The sequence below is a fragment of the Sebastes fasciatus genome, chromosome 9, assembly GCF_043250625.1.
Source record: "Sebastes fasciatus isolate fSebFas1 chromosome 9, fSebFas1.pri, whole genome shotgun sequence".
Taxonomy (NCBI): domain Eukaryota; kingdom Metazoa; phylum Chordata; class Actinopteri; order Perciformes; family Sebastidae; genus Sebastes; species Sebastes fasciatus.
Genome location: NC_133803.1, coordinates 15,473,222 through 15,497,679, shown reverse-complemented (window position 1 = coordinate 15,497,679; position 24,458 = coordinate 15,473,222). Strand labels below are relative to the sequence as shown.

Below are 24,458 nucleotides of genomic sequence, written 5' to 3'. Positions count from 1 at the left end.
CAATGTAAAATCATTAGGCCCGGAAGCTAGAAAACTTTTTTGGCGTATGCGCCAGGCGAGCAATTCTCATTTGAATGAATAGGCGCCATATTGGTGTCCAGTTCTTATTATATAGAGTTGTTTCGATACCAATACCAGTATCGGAAATGCGTCCGATACGGCCCAAAATCCGGGATCAGGTATCGGCGAGCACACCAGTCTATGCACCGATCCAATACCATCATTTATAAACACAGAAAAAAAATTCATCTTCGCCGCTCCAAAACAGCAGCCTTCACTGTGCTGTTGCCCTGTATGTATCATGGCTGCCACTGCCAACTACTGCTTTAGTAGCAAAGAAGAACTGATTGCAGGTAGTTTGTCACGTGACGATAGCAAACAACAACAGTGCGGTGCTAGTGCTAGTGAACAGTAAGAGTAGTCATAGCAAGAAAAATGTCAGCCATTTGGCAATATTTCACAGGGGAAATTCCAACAAGTAAAACTGAATAATAAAAGAAAGTTGTATTGCATTCATTCTCTGTATGTATTTGTTCATGTTTTAATGCGTTTAACTCGGGCCCGGCCATACAACAAAGATAGTAATCATATCACATCCATACATAATAAGTAAGAAATAAACAGCCCCATTAATATCCATCCTTTTCTCCTCCAGATTGTGTGTATCATGACTGTACATGCTGTATATAGTGTAACATATCTTCAAACAAATAAAATATGCTCCCCTTAATGCATATAATGGCTGCAGCGCACACAGTACTCTCTGATGTGAAACCTGGGTGTGAAAGGCATCGAGAGACTTCACCCATCAACACCACATTTCAAAGCACAAACACAGAAATTGAAAACCCTCACTAAACACTGTTTCATTTTCCACCAGACCGCCATTATGGCCTCTGGCGATCACATCACGAGCATTTAACACATGCTTGTACTTAACGAAGGCTGCCCAGTAAACAAGCACAGGCCACAGTTTATGAAGCCATGGAGACAGACAGACCCTTGGCTCAACGGGTAAGTCAATTTCACATGAAATGTGTGTACATCAAACGCTCAGCACCCCATCACGCTGATAACTACTGGTTCCTCTATGGCCAATCATTACAAACAGAGTAACAATGAAAGGAAATCTGAGAAGGATGAAGATGAGAAACTGATGCCAAAGTAGGGAAACACAATACTTTAACAGCATGTCACAGTCACTTTTCATAAATCGGTCACAGAAATGAAAGAGATATTCCCACCACCAACTATCACCCTATATCACTATACCACATAACCTCAACTTAAACGAGAAAATGTCCAATTCAATACTTCACCCACAAAGTGAGGTAAAGAAGACCATGCCAATCCATGAAGTAAGTTGTCCAAAGAAAATCCCAACCGTCGTGACTCCCATGGAAGGGTGACATCAGCAGATGGAGTGTCACAGATGGGTAAATACCAAAGTTCCTGAAGCAATGTTGGACGCCTCTTTAGCAGCTTCAAGTGCCTCAGAGTTTTGTTTAAAGTTACGGGAATTTTACGGAGCGGCGGATGATGCTTGCAGTGATGCACTCGGCGTACAGCCAACTGCTGTGCGTAAATAGTCATGACAAAGGAAATGGCATGCAGCTCGCCATAAACACCGTGGACTGAATTTAACACTTCTTAAAACCATTCTTCGATTAGTATATGCAACCAAAAACCTATGGAGTGTGACTAAATATTTTCATTCGGCGCACCGGTGCCAGGTCTGTGTGTGCGTGTGTGTGTGTGTGTGAAACCGCGTCCTGTAGCCTACTCCTCCTCGAGCAACATCACAACCATAAAACATGAAGAGAACTAGTGATCTTTGTCAACAACAAAAAAAGCTGCGGTGCCCGTTATACCTGTCCCTGGCCCTAAACGGCCCAGACCGACATCACCAGCGGAGGTAACCGCTCCACCACCTGTCCCCCCTGGTCCCCTTAAGATGCCTTAACCTGAACATGGCACCATTTTACAAGAGGGGAGAGCAAAAATTGTGGGTGTGTGTGTGTGTGTGTGACAATACTGGACATTTAATACCACGAGGCAACTTTACCGCTAATTCCTTCTCTGCTTCGACGATGGCCAAACGGCTGATCTGCTCGTAGCGCATCTCTCTCTCTGCTACAATCTCTCTCTGCAATCTGTGCTGCATTTACACAAAAGTAAATATGTTTGCTAAATCTCAATGATAGTAAGTAGAAGTGTTTACATCCAATATTTAGTTTAGATAAGGTTTGGCTTTGAGGTAGAATGACTAAGAACAGATCTGACTGAAGTGTTGAGTTCTTAGGTGGCCTGACGTTATCCAAGTTTATGAAAGACCCCGTTACTGTGAGCATTTCCTGTAAGAACTAAGACAAACAGTGCAGCAACATCCAAGAGACTGTTTTTTTTTCCTACATGTCTACTGAAAACCTGTCTAGTAGATCAGGCCAGTTGCTCTCTCTCTGTGGTGTTCTTTTATCCACTAAACAAAAGTAAATCCCAAAGGTAAAGTCTCTGTCAGTGGCAAATTAATGAGACAGATATAAAACATGGTGAGCCGATTAAAATGACACTTACAAACATGCCATAATACTCTCCTCAGCGATGGTGTTGAACTTTAGTTTCTTTTGATCATACAGTATATCCCATTATACGCTTCACTTGAACCGTCGGTGATTTGTACACTTACTGGATATGGAACAGAGGGCTCTTATTATTCACAGGGGAAACATTTACTGAGAGGGAGAGAGAAAAACAAGCTCTGCTTTATGTTTGCCCGAGCTGAGAGGATGCTGTCAGGCAGATGTTGATGACTATGTGTACCTACTGCTTCTGAGACACTCGGCAAGAAAGCACAACAATTAAGGGCCAGTAATTACACAACAACACCACCAACTGGGCGGGCATGTGCAGGTAGCATTGGCATGATGACTATATTCTAGGGCTGTCAAAGTCAACGCGATAACGCAAATTTGTTTTAACGCTGCTAATTTCTTTAACACATTAATGCAACGTGTGATTTTTAGGTTGTAGCAGGCTGAGTCTTAAAGCTAGAGAGAAGATATCATATGAAAACCTAAGAAATCCATTGGTATCAACCATGTCATACAAGCTTGTCGCTCCAAACTTGCCTTGACCTCTGACCTCTGACCTCAAGATATGTGAATGAAAATGGGTTCTATGGGTACCCACGAGTCTCCCCTTTACAGACATGCCCACTTTATGAGAATCACATGCAGTTTCGGGCAAGTCATAGTCGAGTCAGCACACTGACAGACTGACAGCTGTTTTTATGCTAAATGCAGTACCTGTGAGGGTTTCTGGACAACATATGTCATTGTTTTGTGTTGTTAATTGATTTCCAATAATAAATATATACATACATTTGCATAAAGCAAGCACATTTGCCCACTCCCCTGTTGATAAGAGTATTAAATACTTGACAAATCTCCCTTTAAGGTACAATATGAACAGATAAACAATGTGCGATTTATGCTGAATAACTATGGACAATCATGCGATTAAATATTTTAATCAATTGACAGCCTACTATACTCCAATACTAGTTCAACAACACTGCCAGAGTGAATTCAAATTCCATTTCAGCTGCACCTGAAGGCAATAATGATTGCCTAAAGAAATGTTAAATTTGAAAGCATTTATGCATGAAATTCATATTTCCATAGAAACACTAAATTACAAAGAATTATATGCAATCTCCTCTTCTCCTAAACACATGCACATACAATGATGCATTACTGTACATGCTGATTTTTGAGCAAGTATTTAATTTAACATCAGCCTCTAGTGGGAGATACAGGAGAGAGTCATACAGATGTGCACATATCAAATAGCAGCTCTGTCCTTTTTACTCCAATCAGCCTATGAAGCCAACTGATGAATTAAAACAGCACACAAACTAGAAAACTTTCCACATATTAACATTTAAGCCAAAACTCTGATGTCAAAGTCAAACAATAAGGTCAAACAAGGCCCAATGACACGATTCAGGAGACAATTACAAAAATAAATACAATGTGTTTGGTTTTTAACCTTGAAACAACAAAAAGACCAAGACAAACAACTGCTACAACATTTTTGGCATGTGAGCGCAGCGAGCTGAGAGGAATCTGATATGGAACATGAGTGAAAACATGAACCATGTGCTGAGAGCAAAACATCCTGTTGGCACATGTGTGGTGTGTAAACCGGCCGTGTGCGAACCCGGAGCAGAGACATGAGGGGTGCAGAGGGGTGTCCTATAAGCTCTGGGATATGTAACCATATGGAGATGATAGTCTCATCCTAATCCACACTAATTCTAAATCTGCACTGTGCTATAAGTTAAAAAAAAAAAAGTACTGTAGAGGTTCAGCTTTCTAAAAATACATGAATGAGAACATTTTTGACTTAGCTACTTGGAGGGCTTCTTAGAGCAGACAAACTTTCTTCATTACCCCAAGCACTAGCCTGATTCAAGGCCTCTGAATAGAAGGTTAAAGGGATAGTTTGGGTGTTTTGAAGTGGGGTTGTATGAGGTACTTTTCCATAGTCAGTGTATTACCTACAGTATATGACGGTCAAACCGCCCCCATCTTGGAGAAGCATACAGGAGTTACTGCACAGGAGCAAAGCAATGCACTGCTGTGGACGCGGCCAGCAGCAAAATGTATTTTAGACACCTAAAAGAAAGGCCCACTTAAAAAAATCTATATCAGTTTAAGTGTACGCTATATTTAGAATATTTTTGCTGGTTTACGTTGCCGTGAGACAGCTACACAGTGTATTTCTGAGATGGAACTGAAGACGTTATCTATGCTCTCTCCAAAGCAACCAGACTCCATTGAAAAAAACAGTAACTTTACCTCGCAGAACATTGGAGTTGCTGGTCTACCGCTGTCTCGATCAGTTAGTTTGTTTGTGCCATTGTGTGACTTTGGTTAGTTCAGATTCACCAAAGTCATACAATAGCACAAACAAACTAACCGCTCGAGGCAATGGAAAAATTATATTTTTTTTACACTGGCAAAAGCATAGACAACAACTTAATTTCCCCGTTGTAAACTGTATAGCTGTGAAAATATTCTAAATAGAGTGTACACTTAGACAGATATTGATTTGTTTGGGTGTCTAAAATACGTTTTGCTGCCAGCCCCGTCCACAGCAGTACATTGCTTTGCTTCCGTGCAAAAACTCCTGTCTGTTTCTCCAAAGTGGGGGCGTGCTGACCGTCATCTACTGTAGGTAATACACCAACTATGGATAAGTACCTCATATAACCCCACTTCAAAACACCTGAACTATCCCTTTGCAGACCTGATTTTACTGCGCATGTGTTGGACCCCAAAGATATGGCGCATTGATGGCGCAGGACATCTACTCTTTTCACCGTCCTTTGGGTTGGAAAAACAAATGAGCCATTGAGAGCTCTTTGTAGGTGGGATTAAGAGTGGGGATGTCATCATCCTGTGCCAGAGCCATAAGAATGGTGAAAAGCATGAATGAGATTATCACAGGTAGGTTGTTGTAGGATGAGTTGCAGAAGTAAGAACTCTTAAAATCAATGGATTTCTTTAACTGACAAGATAAACATTGGGGCTGAAGAGTTTGAAAATGAACAGAAATCTGAGGGTGTAGAGTTGGAGTCGTGGAGAAAGAAGTGAGCTCACCAGACATCTGTAGCCCGCTCCTCATCTCTGCTTGAGGCTAACAGGTCAGGGTCACTAATCGCATAAACACATCCCAATCTCTGACTGAACTGCTTGGGGTTGAATTGCATTGTGGGTAATGTAGGCACCAGGTTTTGACAAGGAAGAAGAATGTGTGGAATAACAAAGACAATATTTCTGGTTCTGCTGAATCGATTTTGGTCCTTTCTTTTTTTTTTTAAACCGACAATCATGAGTCCAACAATGTTAAAGGGCTGTAATGCTAAATCAGTGGAGTGCTATTAAATTACACAACTTGCTGTCTTGTAATCGGGAGTCTTGAAGTTGTTGTGGTTTTCACACTACATGACTGACCGGCAACAGGGGGTCACACACTACAAGATTTGTCAACAGGAGGAATCCCTGATGAGATCTCCAAACTGCTTTTTGTCACGAAAACACACAAGAAATACATGGTAAATGAAGTGATACCATGCGCAAGACACATTGCTGATTTTGTTGCTGGCACATGGACACAAAATAGCCTGTTTCCACACTTTTTTTTTACTATTTATTCCTCTATGTGCAACAACAACTTTGCTCCGTGTTACAAATGCAACACAAACAGTAAGTTTCCTATTGTTACAGGCGACCCCTCCTTCCCCAGGTTTCCCCTCAACCCATGTCTCGCGTCTTTGAGCAGTTTAAACATGACACTTGAGCGCCGATGTGCCAACGGCAAGCCAATGCCAATTTACCTCTGATCTGGGGCTTTTGTCGGGGAGCGGAAAATCAGGGCCAAAGTCATGTAGTGTGAACTGAGCATTAGTCAGACACTGGTTAGTTAGAGCAAAATACCCCCCTTCTGAAACGGAAAACAGCTAACATGAACATGATGTGACTGAAACAAAGTGGCAATTCAACCCAATTATAAGGCTACCTCAGCAGCGCCTTGTGACATCATTTAAAAAGGTCATTGATGGTTTGGCATCTTTTAATGCACCGACTACAAGTTGTATATATTTTGTGATCCCTGCTGAACATTTTGTTAAAAGTTATTGTTGTACTGAAGACCAACATCTGGGATTTGAAAGTCAGCTGCTGACTGGCAACCTTCTCAATGCAGGAAACCACCAAACCCAAATACGGTGGCTCTCAAATGCATAATCTACTGTTCCAAACATTCATGCTTGCTTGTGTTGTCTTGTAGACTTGATTTGGCAACAACATAACATCTTTTACATTCGTCTTGGTCCCTTTACTCAAATAATTGACAGACATTTTCACCACAAAAACGCATAGCTCATGCCTCATTACTCAGATAACCAAGTACCCTATTATTTTGTCTGCCAACCGAAAAAACCCTTTTTAAATGATAGGCTTTCCTTAAGACTGAACGGTTGGACAAGAGCCGAAAAGAACATCTCCAATTCAAAATTATATTTTTCAGCATTTAGCGGCTCTGATTTATATCAAAGATTTGTTTTCTCGAGCGCTAGAATGGGGCTTTCTCGGCCCCAGGTTACACGAGGACAATGCAGCGCTCTCCCTTCCAGGCAGCAGATTGTAAAAGCATAAAAAAAAACACGACACAAGACCCCTGAGCCCACATCGCATGTTGCAATCGATTCTGTCCTCTGGTGTACTTTCAAAATATGGAGCAAATAATGTGGCACTAATTTAAAGCAATTATCTGGATTGTCTATTAATTTGACAAAGCAAACACGGCGGTTACAGTTAATCAGATCCACATCCTCTAATTCTCTCTATCTAATTATCTCATGTATCTAATCATTGTCAGTGGACGTAAAGAACTGAGAGGAGTTGCAGTGAAAGGCATAAAGGGCTCGACGCTGGCAGACTGAGCGGGGTCTGGTTTCCATTATTTTGTGGAGAGACTAACTTTCTGGGAGATTCCGCTGTTTTGACACCAAAGGAATGTAAACGGTTGATTTCTACAGTTATGGCTTCGATCCACACACACAACAATCAAACAAACAATAGAGACACAGGCCATAATAAACCAAATCACGACATCTTGACATGATTATTTTCACCATTACCTAGTTTCAGTCAACACTATGCAGGCTTAATGGAAGGGTGGACAAATCCACAATGACTTTCCAATAAGAGGGCAAATACCTCAGAGCTCAGATGTAAGCCAATATGCATTTATTTTGAACGCGCTACATCAGTCATTCAATAACCACCATATAATAACGGGGGAGTTTATACACCTGGTTAACCCAACATTTGTGACGTGCCAGAATTATCAAGCAAACTCCTTCATGTCAAAGGATTTCTGTGAAGACGGGAGCTTTTTAGATTATAAAAAGCAAAGAGAGCCCCTAAAGGCAGCAGCTAAATCTCTAAATTCGCAGAGCTGCTTAGACAAAATCCTCGGCACTGGCAATAATCACAAGAGGACTTAAGGTGAAACTTGGGACATTCACAGAAAAGTCTTCGTAAGCATTAAAATGAGAAACATTATACAACTCCTATTTCCCCAGGATGGGATTTAATAACAAAATGACAACTCTAATCCAGGAAAGGTTTGACATCTCAGTCCACCTTCTGCTCAGAATGCCTTCACTAAAGTGAGACAGATGACTATTAAGGCCAGACTTGTGTGGCTTACAGCATGACGACTAGTATGAAAGAACTACATTTCCCATATTTTATGAAAAGGGCGGGAGAAGCATGATGTTTTTACACCAGCTCTCCAACGTCCCTCCCTCCGGTGTGCGCAGCAGCTCTCAGCTGATTCGACATGGAGCTAATGAGGGGGCCTCGGGGAGCTGTAGGAAAACATGAATACACACGCAATGCAATGATGCAATGCACTGGGTGCACCCATGCTCATTAATATGTTACATGTGCATTTTCTACTGTAATGTACAGATGGGATGTCTTAAAGCCTGAGCAAGACAGGATCGTTTTTTCAACCTAGATTTAGATCATTAGAGAAAAAAATTATGATTACAAAATAATCTGCAATCAACAAAAATGTGTCCAAATTAATCTGGGATCAGATTTTGTTCACTGTAATACCAGATGTCACAGTCAAAACTTAATCTGAAATGACATCTTCACTAGATGTTAATGACAAATGTAGGGAGAATCACCATTTGACTTATCAACCGCTGTATCAGTAGCCATACATAGTTGTTTTACTTATTCAAGGTGGGTAAAATGGATGAAACTTCAATCAAGGTATAATGTTATATTGTGATATTGATATATAGTATCATGATATAGATACTTTGGTACCAAGACGAAAACGTGACAGTACTGTTTTTTCTACAGTACTGTAGATACCGGGGATCAGGGCTTGAGGCTAATGGTGTCCTGTTGTCCCAGGGACGATAGGACATTTCCCTGATAATGCTACATTGCGAACAACAAATCAGCAGGAAGAGAGCTAGTTAACGTTAACGGTTAGCAGCAGGTGGGCAGCACAGACCTCCTCGGCTAAATAACGGAGCTAACCGCTAATGTATGGAGGCTGCATTGATTAGATTTAATTTTTATTTGGTAAAGACGATGCAATTTGACATAGTTCCAATACAGGGCTTGAAACTGATGTTGCTGCAAAGAGTTTATATCTATTGCTAGTTTTCAACCTTTGTCCCTTGTTGGGCTTTTACATGTACAGTGTAATTAAAATATCGCACTTCCTATATCATAAAACCACAATACACTACAAATATGGAAATACAATAAAATAAGCATTACACAATTCATCAATACACCTTGGTAATGTTTTACTGACTTTTTTTGCGAGTTGGTTATGTTACATTATGATGTATTCAGGCTCTATTTAGTAAAAATAAATATAGGACGAAGGATTAAATTATAATGTTATCATGATGTGTTCAAATGTAATATTGTAAAATTCTGTATTTTGTGAGAAACTTGAGGCGGATCATCAGGGATTAATAGTAAATTCACAAAAAACAGTATGCAAACGGTAAAAAAGGAGTGTATGTTGAAGTACATGGGATTTAGGGTTTTGTTTTTTAGCATGGTATCGAATTGGGTATCGAGAATCGATGAATTTCACTGGTATTGGTATCAACTACTACATTTCTGGTATCGTGATATCCCTAAGATAGGCCGTTTATTAATTGTCCTCAAGAAGGAAATGTGTTATCTTTATCTAGCATATTTCCTGGAAGTTCAATTGAAGATTTTGATAAAATCCCTAGCTGGGAATGTCCAACTTTGGTTGATAGTAAAAGGAATAGCTTCCTTTGTATAAATGGTGCAGCAAAGTCTCTGACAGGTGACAAATCTATAATGTCTCACAGTACACATCTTTCTATCACCCACTTATATTCCTCACGCACACAGGGGGATTTTAATCCAAAAAGGCTATTTGAAAGGTAAATAAGAAGTGTAGAGTATAAAAGGAAACAGTGCATTCAGTACAATAAATAGCATTCAGCAGGTTGTTACACAGTGACGGGAGTTGGGGGCTGTTCTCATCAATCAAGCCTAAACGCCTCACTTCAAAGACAGGATGTTTCTACAAGTGTATCACCTTGCAGCTGACAGGCAGTTGGCAGTAATACGGTTGACATCTGAATGAAAATAGACAAAAGCCAGCGCTTAAGATTTTCCCTGTGAACTGCTTTGGCATACGTTACGCACGTTGGCCCCTAAACAAGACTCCAGCGCCTGAGAAACACATTAACTGCTTCTCCAAGACAACAGTGGTATCTAATCACCAATTGAGGACTGGGGAAGTTCACAATTACAGCAGAACCGTCTGTTTGCTTTATGTGATCTTTCACATAAACTCTGCCAGAGAAGCATCCTGAGCTTTCAACACCTACTTTTTTGAGGTTATTAAAATTGCCTCCTAATACAAATCTTGCTTTTGGTATAAAACTGGTATACCATTTATCTATCATGTGAGATCACTTGTTAACCTTATAGCTGCATCTTAAGACTCCCTTTACTTTTTGAAAGTAGTCTGTGAAAAGAGATGTGGTGCTTTGAAGCGAAAGTGCAAAATCTTATATTTTGGCACCATAGCTTGTTTCCTTACAAATTATATTTTACTGCTCATTTTCTACAACATAAACAAGAAATATATTATGTGATTATGCACAAAATATCTAGCTATCTGTTTGTTGAGGGGTTGAGGATTCCTTTAAAGTTATTATCCTTAAGGTTTTCAGGAATTCATAGCACATTTTTGATGTTATTGTCATCATTTTTTTTTTAAGCAATAGCAATTTATTGTATTTACATTCTGTAATTACCTCTATATATTGTTAGTGGCGCAGTCCGCCATTCCCACTAACGTGGGTGTAACGATCCATCGATCTGGATCGATCTATCGATTGAATGATTAACGACCCAATATCATCAATGCAAAGTGAAAACATAGATACATATCATCTTTAAGATGCGCCTTTATTTTGAAATTCCCATGCCACGTCTGTTTAACCATTTCCGTCCAAGCGCACCTCATTCCTAAACATCCAAACAGTGCTAGCAGCACTCTGCGGCGGCGCTCGTTGGTGAGAGAAACACTGATTGGTGCTTCAGCTTAAACAAATCAGTGCACGAGAAGAGAAACGGAAGTGAGGAAAACAAGCCAACAAGTAAAGTCAAGAGGAAAAACACAGAGGCAATGCAACTGGTGGCCTTCGTCAACGTTCATTTCTTTGATGTCGTGTTGGTGTGTCTGGGCCTTTACATGGGCATATGATATCGTCTCATATCGATTGCAGGCCCCTGAATTGAATCAAAATCATATCGTGGAAAACTTTGTGATATCGGCAAATATCGTATGGTTGTCCAAAGAATCAATATATCACATTTGCAATTATTATTATTATTTTTGACTGACTTCTTTATTAAGAAGTTTGTTTGGCATCACTAAAACAGACAGACCTTTTGCTCTTACGTTGGATTTCTGACAAAGCAGCTGCTCACTGAGTTATTGTTGTGGTATATAACCGCACACAGTAGCCCTGTGTGTCACCAAATCAACCAGAACTGCAATCTTAAGGAATATAACTTGATGCTTTGAAACCACCAGCACTTCTCCAGCTTTGGTAAACCAAGTTAATACCCACAGAATTGAACACCTGTCAGCGTACTTCTGTGCCGAGCAGAAGACACTCTCTGTACTCAAAACGGCTCCTCTCTCCTCTCAACTCCTGCAGGGTTGCCAAGCAACTGTGCTATCAAATAAATGCACTAAGTGCCACATGTTACTTTCTGGCAGAGAAAGATGACAGCCTGCCAGAGAAACTAGACTCACTGACCCCGAGGTTACACAGATGAGGTGGTCTAAAAAGATTTAGAATATAGACTTTAAGTTGTAGTCTATGGACTTAACAGTGTTCCACTATATCCGTAAACGATCCGTTATGACCTCAAATTAACAGCAAGTTTTATTTACACACGAGCATCTTTGCAGGAGGATCGTCCAGTCCAGGATGTAAGACATCTAGCATCAAGCTGTTGTTGGTAACATGTTTGGGTTATCATCTCCTCCTTTATCTCCCTCTGGTGAATGCTGCCAAGTGATTACACAACGCTGCGCATTCCTGGTGCCTGGTATCTACTGTGTTAGATCCCCCACGGAGCATAGGGAGTCAGTCTCGCTTAACAGACCGAGAGTTGCACTGTAAACATTAAGCCGTGCTATTGGGAAATCATTGGCCTTTCACATTCATAAGCATTTCGACCTTAAGGTCATACATGTCTCCATAAAAGACATGACAAATCTGTGATGGGAATTCTGTCCTTGATTATGGTATCCGATTACTGAAGTTATCTCCACTGATATATCCAATCAGAGTAGTTTATGCATAACAGAACAGCTCTAAGGAAATTAACATAATTCAGTTAGGGCCTTAAGGGCTCAGCAGTAAGGATTGCCTGCTTGGCCAGGGCAAGTAAAATGCCACGTGGGGCTAGTAAATCTAGGTAGAAAAGAATAAAACCAGGGCTGTCAATCGATTAAAATATTTAATCGCAATTAATCACAAGTTAATCAAAAAAATGTTATCTGTTCAAAATGTACCTTAAAGGGAGTGTTGTTGAACTAGTATTGGAATATAGTAGGGCTGTCAATTGATTAAAATTTAGCAGAAGTTTGGAGCGACAAGCTAGTATGACATGGTTGGTACCGATGGATTCCTTAGGTTCTAGTTTCATATGATGCCAGTATCTTCACCCTACCTTTTAAAATTGAGCCCACTACAACCTTAAAATAGCAAGTTGAGTTAATGCATTAAAGAAATTAGTGGCGTTAAAACAAATTTGCGTTAACACGTTATTCTGGTGTTCATTTTAATCGGGTTTTTTCCGGAGCTGATGATGGAAGTAACTAAGAAGTGAGCAATCTCGCTTCCATTCTCTCTGTTGAGAGTTGCACATGCTCAGTACTGATCAGACACTCATGAAAAAAATGGCGGCAGGTAAAGACAAAGTTTATGAGCGAAGCGCAAGCGAGCATTTCAATTATCCTGGAAACAGGAGTATAGTTGGGTGGCGTGCAGTGGTTCCCAAAACTTTTCTTTAGAGGCCTCCTTTTGTCAGGCCAGAGCAAAACCATGCATCATTTATATTTAGCCTAGCCGTGCTGACAATTAACATAACTCTTTGTTGTTATTTTATAACCACTAATAAATAAAACATATTGTATAAGGACAGGTAGAAATTCACTTCGGCAAAGTAGATTTCTGGGAAAAAATAAATAAAAACATTAACACTGAACCCTGGTCTGTAATGAAATCGTTGCCTTTGGACTAACTTCTTTTTTTCCACCCTCTCTTTTGTTCAAGCAGCCAGGACTCGATAAAAAAGCTACTCTTATAAAAACGCTTTCTCTCCAATCAAGGCAAGTGGAGAAAAGGCAGATTGTCCTGGATGTTGAATGAGGAGAGAGAACAACAAACCAAAACCCGAGGTTCTCCAAAGATAAACACTGAAAGCTCTTGGGGGAGTGGTTAAGGGCCGGGTGGTGTGTGTGTGTGTGTGTGTGTGTGTGTGTGTTTCTGCATTTATGTGTGTGTGTGGTGAGTGCGCACGCGTGCGGGAAAAGTCAGGGTTGCCCCCCCGAGAAAGGTTTCTAAAATAGCAACCGCAAACCAGACAGAATGTAAATCTGCACTTTGAAAAGGGTTGAAGAAAAAGAGCTTTGAGAGACGTAGAAAAACAGGTATTCATTTCAGCCCATTTACAGTTCCAGGAGCAGAGAAATGGGTCACAGCACTCCAGCTCCACTCGGATGGCTGAAATAGGACTCCTGGTTTTATTTTCTTGAGTAATGAATTACAGGTTTTTCCGCCGACTGAAGCTCAATTATATTACAGCTCCTGAAAGCTTCATCATGCCCAGGATGAAGGAATTCAACGCGTAAGCAGAGTCGAATAGAATTGTTTAATTGTATCAGCATGTTTCAGTAAAATCAGAGAGAAACGGAGAGAGAGAGAGAGAGGGAAAGTGGCAAAGTGGCAACTGAGAAAAAGCCCACTGAAGAACAAAATTCAGCAGTTAAATCAACGGAACCATTTAAATTACAAGCTTCCTCTCTCTAAATGTGTACAATACACACGTAGAGAGATCTTGTCAATGTAGGTGTCCGTGATTTGTCTTGCCCAACGCTTTGGGCTGCAGAGCGCAGGTACAAATAATAACATTTCCAGAGAGCCACTGGTGGTTTATGTATGTGATGTGACACGGAGGAGAAGCGACAGACTGACAAAACAAGAATGGCAGCTCCTGAAACGGTTAGTGTAGATGCTGCAATAACAGAGTTGAATGAAGAGTATTTCTTCATTGAAAGAAGAACAAGGAATGGAACTGAAGGCTTTTCTCAATGGAAAACATGTTTTTGCTCGTCTCCCAACTGGCTTCAGCAACAGTTTGATTGACAGATGGTTTATCCAATCACCTGCCAAACAGTTTCCAATGACGGCTAGCAGGTCAGGTTAGGGTTAAATGCATATACCAGGCTGTTTTCCCCCGTTTCATGATTGTTTTTTACTTCACTGCCCTTACAAGGTACGTATGCATAGAATTGGGACATTCTAATTTGTCATTACATTGCACCATAAATTTTGACCCTCTAGCTCATAAATCCGCTGTGCAGAGGATTGTGGGTCAGAATAGCCAGAAAAGCATGCTGGCTTGCATACTGCAAAATATGACCGGATGCAGTAAGACATCCTGGTATTTTGGAATACTGGATTTGAGATACTATGCATTGGGATACACTAAATCATTTTCTGGCATGCTAAATAGTATGGTAGTATGGGTATTGGAACGCACAGCTGCTTTTCATTGACACAGACATGGCAGTGCTTCACAAAAGGTGCAGCAGTAAAAAAAGTTTTGAAAATAATATGACAAGAGTTATTAAGCATGAACTGCTGGAGCTGGCATGGCTATAGCAAGCTAACTTCCTCAAGATGAAAATGATACCTCTTTAATCCAACACTTATTTTCCCCATATATCTTTGTCCTTCCACTTAATGTAAGCCATGCAGTATCCCTTCTACTCAGTCACGACAGCAGATAAACAAGAATATACACAATTAATCAATACTTCCTGAAAAACAAGTCAATCCTACCTTTTCCCCTATACTGAAAATTGCCAAGTGGAGAGTCTCGCTATTTCACAGGTTAAAGTTCAATCAGACTGAACTCGTGTGAGGCAAATGAGGCAGAACCTACTCCTGACAGAAGTGAATGCATCTCTACTTTGTTGAAATGAATGAGAAGCAGCATTGCCAGATGGGAAACGTTAAACTATCGTACCGGAGGCTTCAAATTATCATATTTTGAGGAAAATTATCGCACGCGAGTCATAACCACGATGACAAATAGGCGTAGCCTAAATGTATAGTTTTACAAAACCCGTATTTAAACAACTTTTTGACACTACCCACGTTGTTTTGTTTTTTTAAAGCAATGTGACGTACCTATGATGCGTGGCAGGGGGTATGTGTCCATATGTCCATCAGTCTGACAACAGCCTACTATTACAAAATTTAATTACAAGACAGCTCGACTGGAAGCTAGGGATGTGCATTTCAATCAATGAATGAATTAAGGGTTTATTTCTACCATATTGTTGGAACAGTGGAAAAGACCAGTGGGAAAACTAAGTAAGACAGTTTTGGTGAGTTTTATTTTGTTTCGGTCTGGTTCGAATAAAGTGTGTTTTACGATGTTCCGCCACTCGAACAGCCGATCTACCAGCTGAAACTACGGGGGGCGCGGCGCACACACCCACACACAATGGAAAAGAGCCTAGCTGAATGTGCCACATATGTTTAAAACAAGTGAAAATTATTTTTTTAAGACAAGACAATACTGACTATAAACCCTACTATAAACTATTCAATTCTTTATAATTGAATAACTATTATAAAAATTTTAAATCATGACCCATCCCTACTGAAAGCCTGTTCATATTCTGCATGGAAGTTAAGGCGATAAGATATAGCTAACTAAATAAATAACTGGGCTTAATGGTGCATTCAGAGCTATTTCTCATGCAAACGCTTTTCAAATGAGCATCGAGCAGCCGTGCTCGAGAGTCACGTTCCTCAACATCATAACCTGCACCAGCAAGCATGATTGGCTGGAAAGAGGTCAAGTAAGAAGAGATGGCGTTATTGATTATACATCGTACAGAGGGCAAAAGTATAGTACTCCGATAATTATTGTACATCTGGCAACTTTTTTTTGTCTTGACAGTGGCGACTACTCTTATTGTGGTCCACAACTACACAATAAGAACTGCTGCTGCTGCTTCGGCGCATTCACACGCATTTTGTACAGAATCCAGTCTGCATCTGGTTTGAACATCACAAAATCTCCAAATGACAGATGTCAACCTCATCTGAGGGAATACGCAATTTTCACATCAGAAAGGATTTTCCTCTCTAGCGCTGGCTCTGTCTATTGTTTTCCACTTTTCACTGCATTTTTTCCAAAAGGTGGTCCGTGTAAGGTTTCTCTCAAAATTCCCTGCTTCTCCATCTTTAGACCAATAGAATGGCTTTACATGACCTAAGAGTACTGCACCTGAAAATCAAAACAACTCATGTTGTACCTAATAATCAATTACAGAGATCATGATTATATGCAATTAATTGTGCAGCCCTACTATCAACGTTTTAGCTGCAAAACAGAGTGCAAGATACAGAAACACAAGTGCTTCTGATGAGTCTGGAGTGTTTTCAATAATATTTCTGCCTGGATTTGGTCGGGTTAGAAGGTGAGGATTGTGTCTTAGTGTCGGGATAAAGACCGGGGAAAGTCCAACAACTCCACGGTGGATCTGATGGAAGCTGGAACAACAGCGCAGTGTTCGAATGCTCGAGAGGGAGCAATAGAGGGGGAGAACGAGAGAGAGAGAAGAGAGAGAGCCTGCAGCACATTCCCCACAAGACACTCACTTCCTGTCTGCGAGTCTTACTCAGCACCCAGGAGGAAGAGGAGGATGAGGCCCTCACACATACTCCCCTCATTATGTGGGTATAGAAGCCAGAAAAATTATTCCCTAAACAATAAAAAAAGGAAAAATACTGAAAACTATAATAACTACATTTTCACTCAAGAGCAATTTTCCTTTCTCAGAGGAAGAGTTTCCACCGGCTTCCAAATTAATACAGTCTTCAACAAATGAAGTTGTGTGTGACAGACATTTCAAAGAATTAGCATCAGCATCCTCTACAGAGAGGATATTAAGTGAAGCAGCAGTACTTATTATCTAATATTAAACACTACTGATAACATTATCACAACATACCGACAATACGTGTTAAGACCTTGCATGCAACAACAGTTTGTTTCGGTTCTGAGACAAAGGCATTCAATAATAGTCTGTGGTTCAGGAGCAGGGAAACAAATTAGTTCAATGAAGAAAATGATTCACTTAGCCTAATTATAGGTTGTTGTTGCAGTTTCTCAACCCAACATGTAGTTAAGATGTGTGCACACACTGGCCCACCAGGAGGCCATGCTCAGTCACAAAAAACACTTAAGTCTCACCATCGCTAGTCTGAGCAGGGAACCCCACAGCTCCTGAAATTACACCATACATACACTAGGGCTGTGTACGGGTAAGAATCTGGCGATACCATACGTATCATGATACAGGGGTAACGATTCAATATATTGCAATATATTGCGATACTGTACGCAAGGCGATATGTTGCCATTTTTTAAATTGAATTTTAGGAAAACTGTCATAGTATAAAGAACACATCATAAATAAACCATTTTAGAATAACACATTTAAACTGCATTCATAAAACTGCTTGTTTTTGCCCCAAACTGCATGTGATTATCATAAAGTGGGCATGTCTGTAAAGGGGAGACTCGTGGGTACCCATATAACCCATTTTCATTCACATATCTTGAGGTCAGAAGTCAAGGGACCCCTGTGAAAATCGCCATAGCCTCCTTCTCGACAAGCTAGTATGACATGCTTGGATTCTTAAGGTTTTCTAGTTTCATGGGATGCCAGTAACTTCACTTTAACTTTAAAACGGAGCACGCTACATCTAGAGATGCACCGATACTGATACCAGATCGGATATCAGGCCGACTGACTCAAATAGCTGAATCAGGCCGATCTATTCAATTCAATTCTATGTTTATATACTATATACTGTATATATACTGGATTTGAATTCCTGTTTATGTTTTGACCAACTTGTTGCTGCATTAAAAAGGTTTACACTTGAATTGTAATTCCTGTTTATTTTTATGATTTTTTACCAAGTTGCTAGTGTACGATTTATTATTTTATTAATAAATAAATAAGTCAGCAAATTTATATCTATGTATTATTTGTTACATGTTATTTTAAAAAGTTAGGAAAGCAAGGTTTAAGTCAAGCGTGATGTTGCCTTACACATAAAATAATGATCCCAGTCACTTTCTCATTCTACACAGTGAGGCATAGAGCTTATTAATTAAACACTGGTATCGGATCGTTTCTCAGTATCGGCCGGTACCCAAAGCCCAGGTATCGCTATCGGTACTGGGACTGAAAAAGTCAAATCTGTGCATACCTAGCTACAACCTCCAAAAGATCAAATAGCGGCCGGGTCCAACGGCAGGCCATCAGATTTTTAAGAGGTTAATTAAAAATTGTATTGCAATGTCAGCAATGTCAGCTGGGATCGGCTCCAGCCCCCCCGCAACCCTGCATAGGATAAGCGGTTACGGATAATGAATGAATGAATGATACAGTATTGCGACATAATATCACAATACTCATGTGTATCAATATTTTCTTACACCCCTAACATACATAGTTGAACATATTGGCGATGTACGCTTAAAAAAAAACATGGGAAATCTTGTTGTGGACACACTCAATTCAGTTGGAGTAAATGTTACCTCTTTCCCACACTTGCCTCTGGTCTCTTAACTTCATAATGAATGTAAAAAAAGGCACCCAAGTTCTCTTACACTGTTCTCTACACATAAAACTATCTTTCAAGCTTTAATGCCCATGTCAAGGCACCCAAGCCAATAACTTGGGAGTTCTATTCTAGGGTGCCAACAGTACAACAGTTAAACCCAGATGGCTGTCAGGGTGAGATTGTTTTGTCGCTTTACACTATTTACTGATGTAGGCCCACGTACCTGCGTCCCTGCCAACGCCAGAGACAGTAAATTTGTAATTGCTAAGCAGCTAACAATTTCCATTTTCTCCCGATGCGAACGGTGCCAGGACGGGGGCGTAAAGAACAGATCCAAATAAAGCGTAGTTTAAGTGTATACACTGGGATTTTGCTTCGGTGTGGAAACATGCTGGTGAGTCTAACATATTTTAAGCGTCTCTGAGTTCCTGAAAAGCGCTATGTAAGTCAAATGTATTATTATATTTGAATGGGCACAGAGGGCAAAATGTGTGCAACCCCTGACTATAAGGCTCTTCACCAGTCTGATGTCCCACTCTGACCCCTTTTTTCTGAGTACAGGTTTATCATTAGCAAAAACATTTTCAAATTCCTGACTAAAAGCTAATATAATTGCCATTATGGCCCTAGACTTAACATGCACTGGGGTAAATGCACTTACAGGAGATGAGATTACCCTGTCTGCCATATCAATTAACCAAATAGTGAATAAAATGCTGAGGGTGAGATAGGGTAAATGATAGATACAAACAAATACAATAGTAAAAAGATGATGAAAAAACATTAAAGCTGCAGTCGGTCAATGTAAATATGATGAAAAGATATTTTTTATAAAACTGTCACTATATTCTTACAGTGAGATGATCTAATGGCATTTGCAAGACTTCACAGCACCCAAAGGAAAACAACCAATCAGAGCCGAGCATTCTCTAAAGCAGCTGCAAATCACTAGATCACTGCTTTAGAGAGTGCTCTGCTCTGATTGGTTGTTTTCCTTTGGCCGTGGCAAAATCTTACAAATGTCATTAAAAGCACGGATTATCTGTCACATGCACTACTGCAATCAGTGAGTCGGGCACATAAAGGGATTAGTCTATATACTGGATTAACATATACTGGAAGTAAATGAAATTGAACTGCAGCAGTCAAATGTAATCCATGCATCAAAAACTAAATTACTAGGGCTGTCAATAATAATGCGTTAATGCAAATTAATTTAATGCCACTAATTTCTTTAACGCATGAACACAACTTGTGATTTTAAGTTAGGTTTTAGCGGGCTCAGTTTTAAAGCTAGAGTGAAGATACGTACATATGAAACTAGTTAACCTAAGGAATCCATTGGTAACAACCATGTCATACTAGCTTGTCGGGAAGGAGGCTAAATAACGCTCTTAACTTACTCAAACTTTTGGCGAGGAAAAACTGGCATGGCCATTTTCAAAGGGGTCCCTTGACCTCTGACCTCAAGATATGTGAATGAAAAGGGATTCTACAGTATGTACCAACGAGTCTCCCCTTTCCAGACATGCCCACTTTATGATAATCACATGCAGTTTGAGGCAAGTCATAGTCAAGTCAGCACACTGACACACTGACAGCTGTTGTTGCCTGTTGGGCTGCAGTTTGCCATGTTATGATTTGAGCATATTTTTTTATGCTAAATGCAGTACCTGTGAGGGTTTCTGGACAATATTTGTCATTGTTTTGTGTTGTTAATTGATTTCCAATGATAAATGTATACATACATTTGCATAAAGCAGCATATTTGCCCACTACCACGTTGATAAGAGTATTAAATAAATAAATATTAAAATATTAAATATTATATTAAATATAAAATAAATACAGAAAATGACTGATCACGATAGACTATAATGCAATTAAATATTTGAATCGATTGACAGCCCTAAAAATTACACAATTTATTTAATCCTAAATATCTTCGTGTTGTAGTAACGCTTTTCCTATTATCCGTTTTTAAATTAGAGCTGCAATGATTAGTCCATTAATCGATTAGTTGATCAACAGAAACTGAATAAAAGACTATTTTGATATTATATTAGTTGTCAGTCATTTCTTAAGTATACTGTACATGCCAAATGTTTTGTGGTTCCAATTTCTACAATGTGAGGATTTAAATTGTTTTCAGTTTTATATTTTAAATATCTATGAGATTTGGGCTGCTCATCGGACAAAACAAGACATTTTAAGACGACACCCTGGGCTCTGGGATATCTAATGAGCATTTCTTACTATTTTGTGACCTGTAATAGGTTAACCGGTTACTGGCAGATTGATCGTTCAAAAATAATCATCAGTTGCAGCTCAATTTTAAATGTCATGTTTCTTTCCATATCAATGTTTATTTGATATATACTGTGTTCCTATTCTTTGTAAATTTCATCGATTCATGCATTTATCAGTTTGGATTTTGTCCACCATTTGAAAAAAAAGAAGCAATAAATCAATGTCTCTGTCTTTCACTTAAAACCTCCTATGTAGGTTTAGGGCAGAAATGTGTTATCCATATGGAAGAGAGTGAATTAATGTTTAGCCATACTGTACATAAGCAAGTGTACCTCACAGCAGTTTACTTAAAAATTAACCACTGGCATAATGATTTGTAAAAGAGGTGGTTGTTGCTGAAACAGATGGCAATTTCAGCCCCCCAAAAAAATTAAAACTAGTGCAGATGTATTACTTAGATCTGATAAAAAAGTTGAGATGCTGAGCTATTGTTGTTTAGGAAGTGATCGCAGCACGGAACGACCTGTGGCTATTTGCCGAGGTTCAAGCTCTCTTACTTTTCCAGGAAAGAGAAGCCAGAGATACCGTCACAGATAATAAAACGCTGAGTAAAAATATACTGGAGTTCCCATAAAATGATTTCATTAGAGTCCAGATTCTGGCCTTCAGAACATGATGTACGTACCACGTCAAAGTCTGCACCTCATCCAATCAAAACACGGCCAGATGTTACAGCTCTGACCCAACTGGATGAGGCTAAAAGAGCCATTTATTGGAATTTGAATTTACACTTATGAGCTGAAACAAATCTAGACTACGACTGTAGCTTTCTGTATTCACTTAGAGCTACAACGATGTATCAGAATTAACCAGCAACTATTTTGATAACTAAATAACTGGTTTGAGTAATTAAAAATTAAAAATTAAAAAATTAAAAATTCTGATTCCAGTCTGGTTTCTTTACTCCTCTATGACAGTAAACTGAATATCTTTGAGTTGTGGACAAAACAAGACATTTGAGGACATCATCTAGGGCTTTCACAAACACTGATCGACATTTTTCACCATTTTTCTGACATTTTATAGACCAAACAACTAATAGATAATCAAGAAAATAATCAACAAGGAAGATAATCGTTAGTTGCCGCCCTATAATCATTACATCATGTGCAAAACTCAACAGATGCTGAGACTGTGTAGCTACATACAACGCCTCCAGACATCCTGGATTCTTCCTGATGCCAAAGGTTAAAGCCGTTTCACAGTTGAGATAGTGTGCTATTCAAACCTGAACCTACAACCAGTCCAGAAAGACCAGGAGATGGTGAAACACAGCAGCCGTTTTCTATTCAACAACCCTAGCTGTGATGTCAACATGAGCAATGTCATCCATGATGTCATGATGCAGCGATTGTAAAACAAGATGTTGGGAGAGATACAAAACCAAACTAACAAAACGGTAAATGGCCGGTAGACTGGATAGATTATACATAACACATACAGACGTACAATCACAGACACTTTTAGGAACGTGGCGCACGGTTTGTCCGGGACGCTCAGATTTAGGGCCGGCCCCTGGTTAAGTTGTTTTCCTGGAAGAGTTGGGGATGACATGGAGCTTTGAGGAATGTACCGAGCAGCGAGGCAGCAACCAGGACATTCTCAGGGGGAACTACGTGTGTGTGAGTGCATGTGTATAGGATAAACTTCTTTCAAGACCAGACGCTTAGTAACAAATTCAAATCACAACTTCAACATTACAAAGGAACGCTTGTTTTAATTACACTATGCTTATGACTGATGTTCCTCCTCAGGTCTTGTTTGGCTGCTTCTCAGCCTTCTCGGAAATGACAAAGAATCCAGCCCATTTGCTGTACCTAAGGCTCTAATGTTCCACACGCTTATGTTTTGAAATGTGTGATAATAAATTACCTCAACCTCTGAGCTTCCAGGACATCTCAACAGAGACCGGCCTGGCCCATCTTTATTTTAGCCTGTCATCGCTTGTTTAATGTTCACTGTCACTTGCACGTCATTAGAGGAGAGATCACACAACGAATCAAATGTATCACCAAAACAAAATTAATACCACAAGTGCAGGAAAAGTCAACATGATGGTGTAAAAGAACAAAGATGACTTTTTTTTTTTTTTAAAAGGAATCTAACAGTAAAGCTTCAGTAGGAAGAATATTTTTGGCATCCATGGACAAAAATTCCATAATAACCTTTCAGTATATTGTTATTCAAGTGTTCTGAGAGAAAACTAGACTTCTGCACCTCCTCATGGCTCTGTTTACAGGCTTTAAAAATCTAGCCTGTAACGGGAGACTTTGGCCAATCACAGGTCATTTCAGAGAGAGAGCGTTCCTATTGGCTGTTCATTCAACGGAGGCAGCTGTCAATCACTCACGAACTCTGATCAAACGGTCAAACTAGGCAGTAAAAAAGTTTGTTCCGGCTGGTGGGCGGTGAATGGTATTCCCTCAACTGATGTCAACATGGCTGCTGGGTCACAAACTTTCTAATTTTACATCTAAACAATACACTACAAGATGTTTCTGAAATCATTTGAAGCAAGAAATAAGCATTACAATAACAGAATCTTAATTCATATTTGATCAGCACTGCCTAGTTTGACCGTTTGATCAGAGTTCGCGAGTGATTGACAGCTGCTCAGAGACGGTAAGGCTCCAGCTCGGCTCTGATTGGTTGTTTTCCTCCGGTCTGTGAAATCTCACAGATGTAATTAGGAGCACCGGAGGACACCGGGGGCACATGATTTTTTTTTTCAGATTCCCCGTCTCATACACCACTGTCAGGATATAGTGAAAGTTTTATAAAAATAACCTTTTTTTTTAAAAATCATATTTGCTCCAATTCTACCTACTGCTGCTTTAAGTTGAGGCAGAATGCATCAATAAGTCCTGAAAAAAAAATGTCGATGTTCTTTTCTAATGCAAACTGTTGACACTGTACTTTTATAACCCTTCAGCCTCTTTCTAAGCTTTACTGAAAAGTAAGCAAACTGCATGTTCAGGTCAGTTTCAGTTTAGTCAACAAACAAAATGCAACACCATGGCAGTCTGTGTGCAGCGACAGCCTGTGGTCGGGGCATGTTACTGCCTCCACAGGGACAACTATTGAT

At 39.8% G+C, this 24,458-nt stretch overlaps 1 protein-coding gene across 1 annotated transcript in view; it reads right to left on the bottom strand.

Annotated features, from left to right (window-relative positions):
* The window catches only part of bicc1a (BicC family RNA binding protein 1a), an 84,238-nt gene that overhangs the window by 58,796 nt on the left and 984 nt on the right, over window positions 1-24,458 (bottom strand). The window lies entirely within an intron of this gene.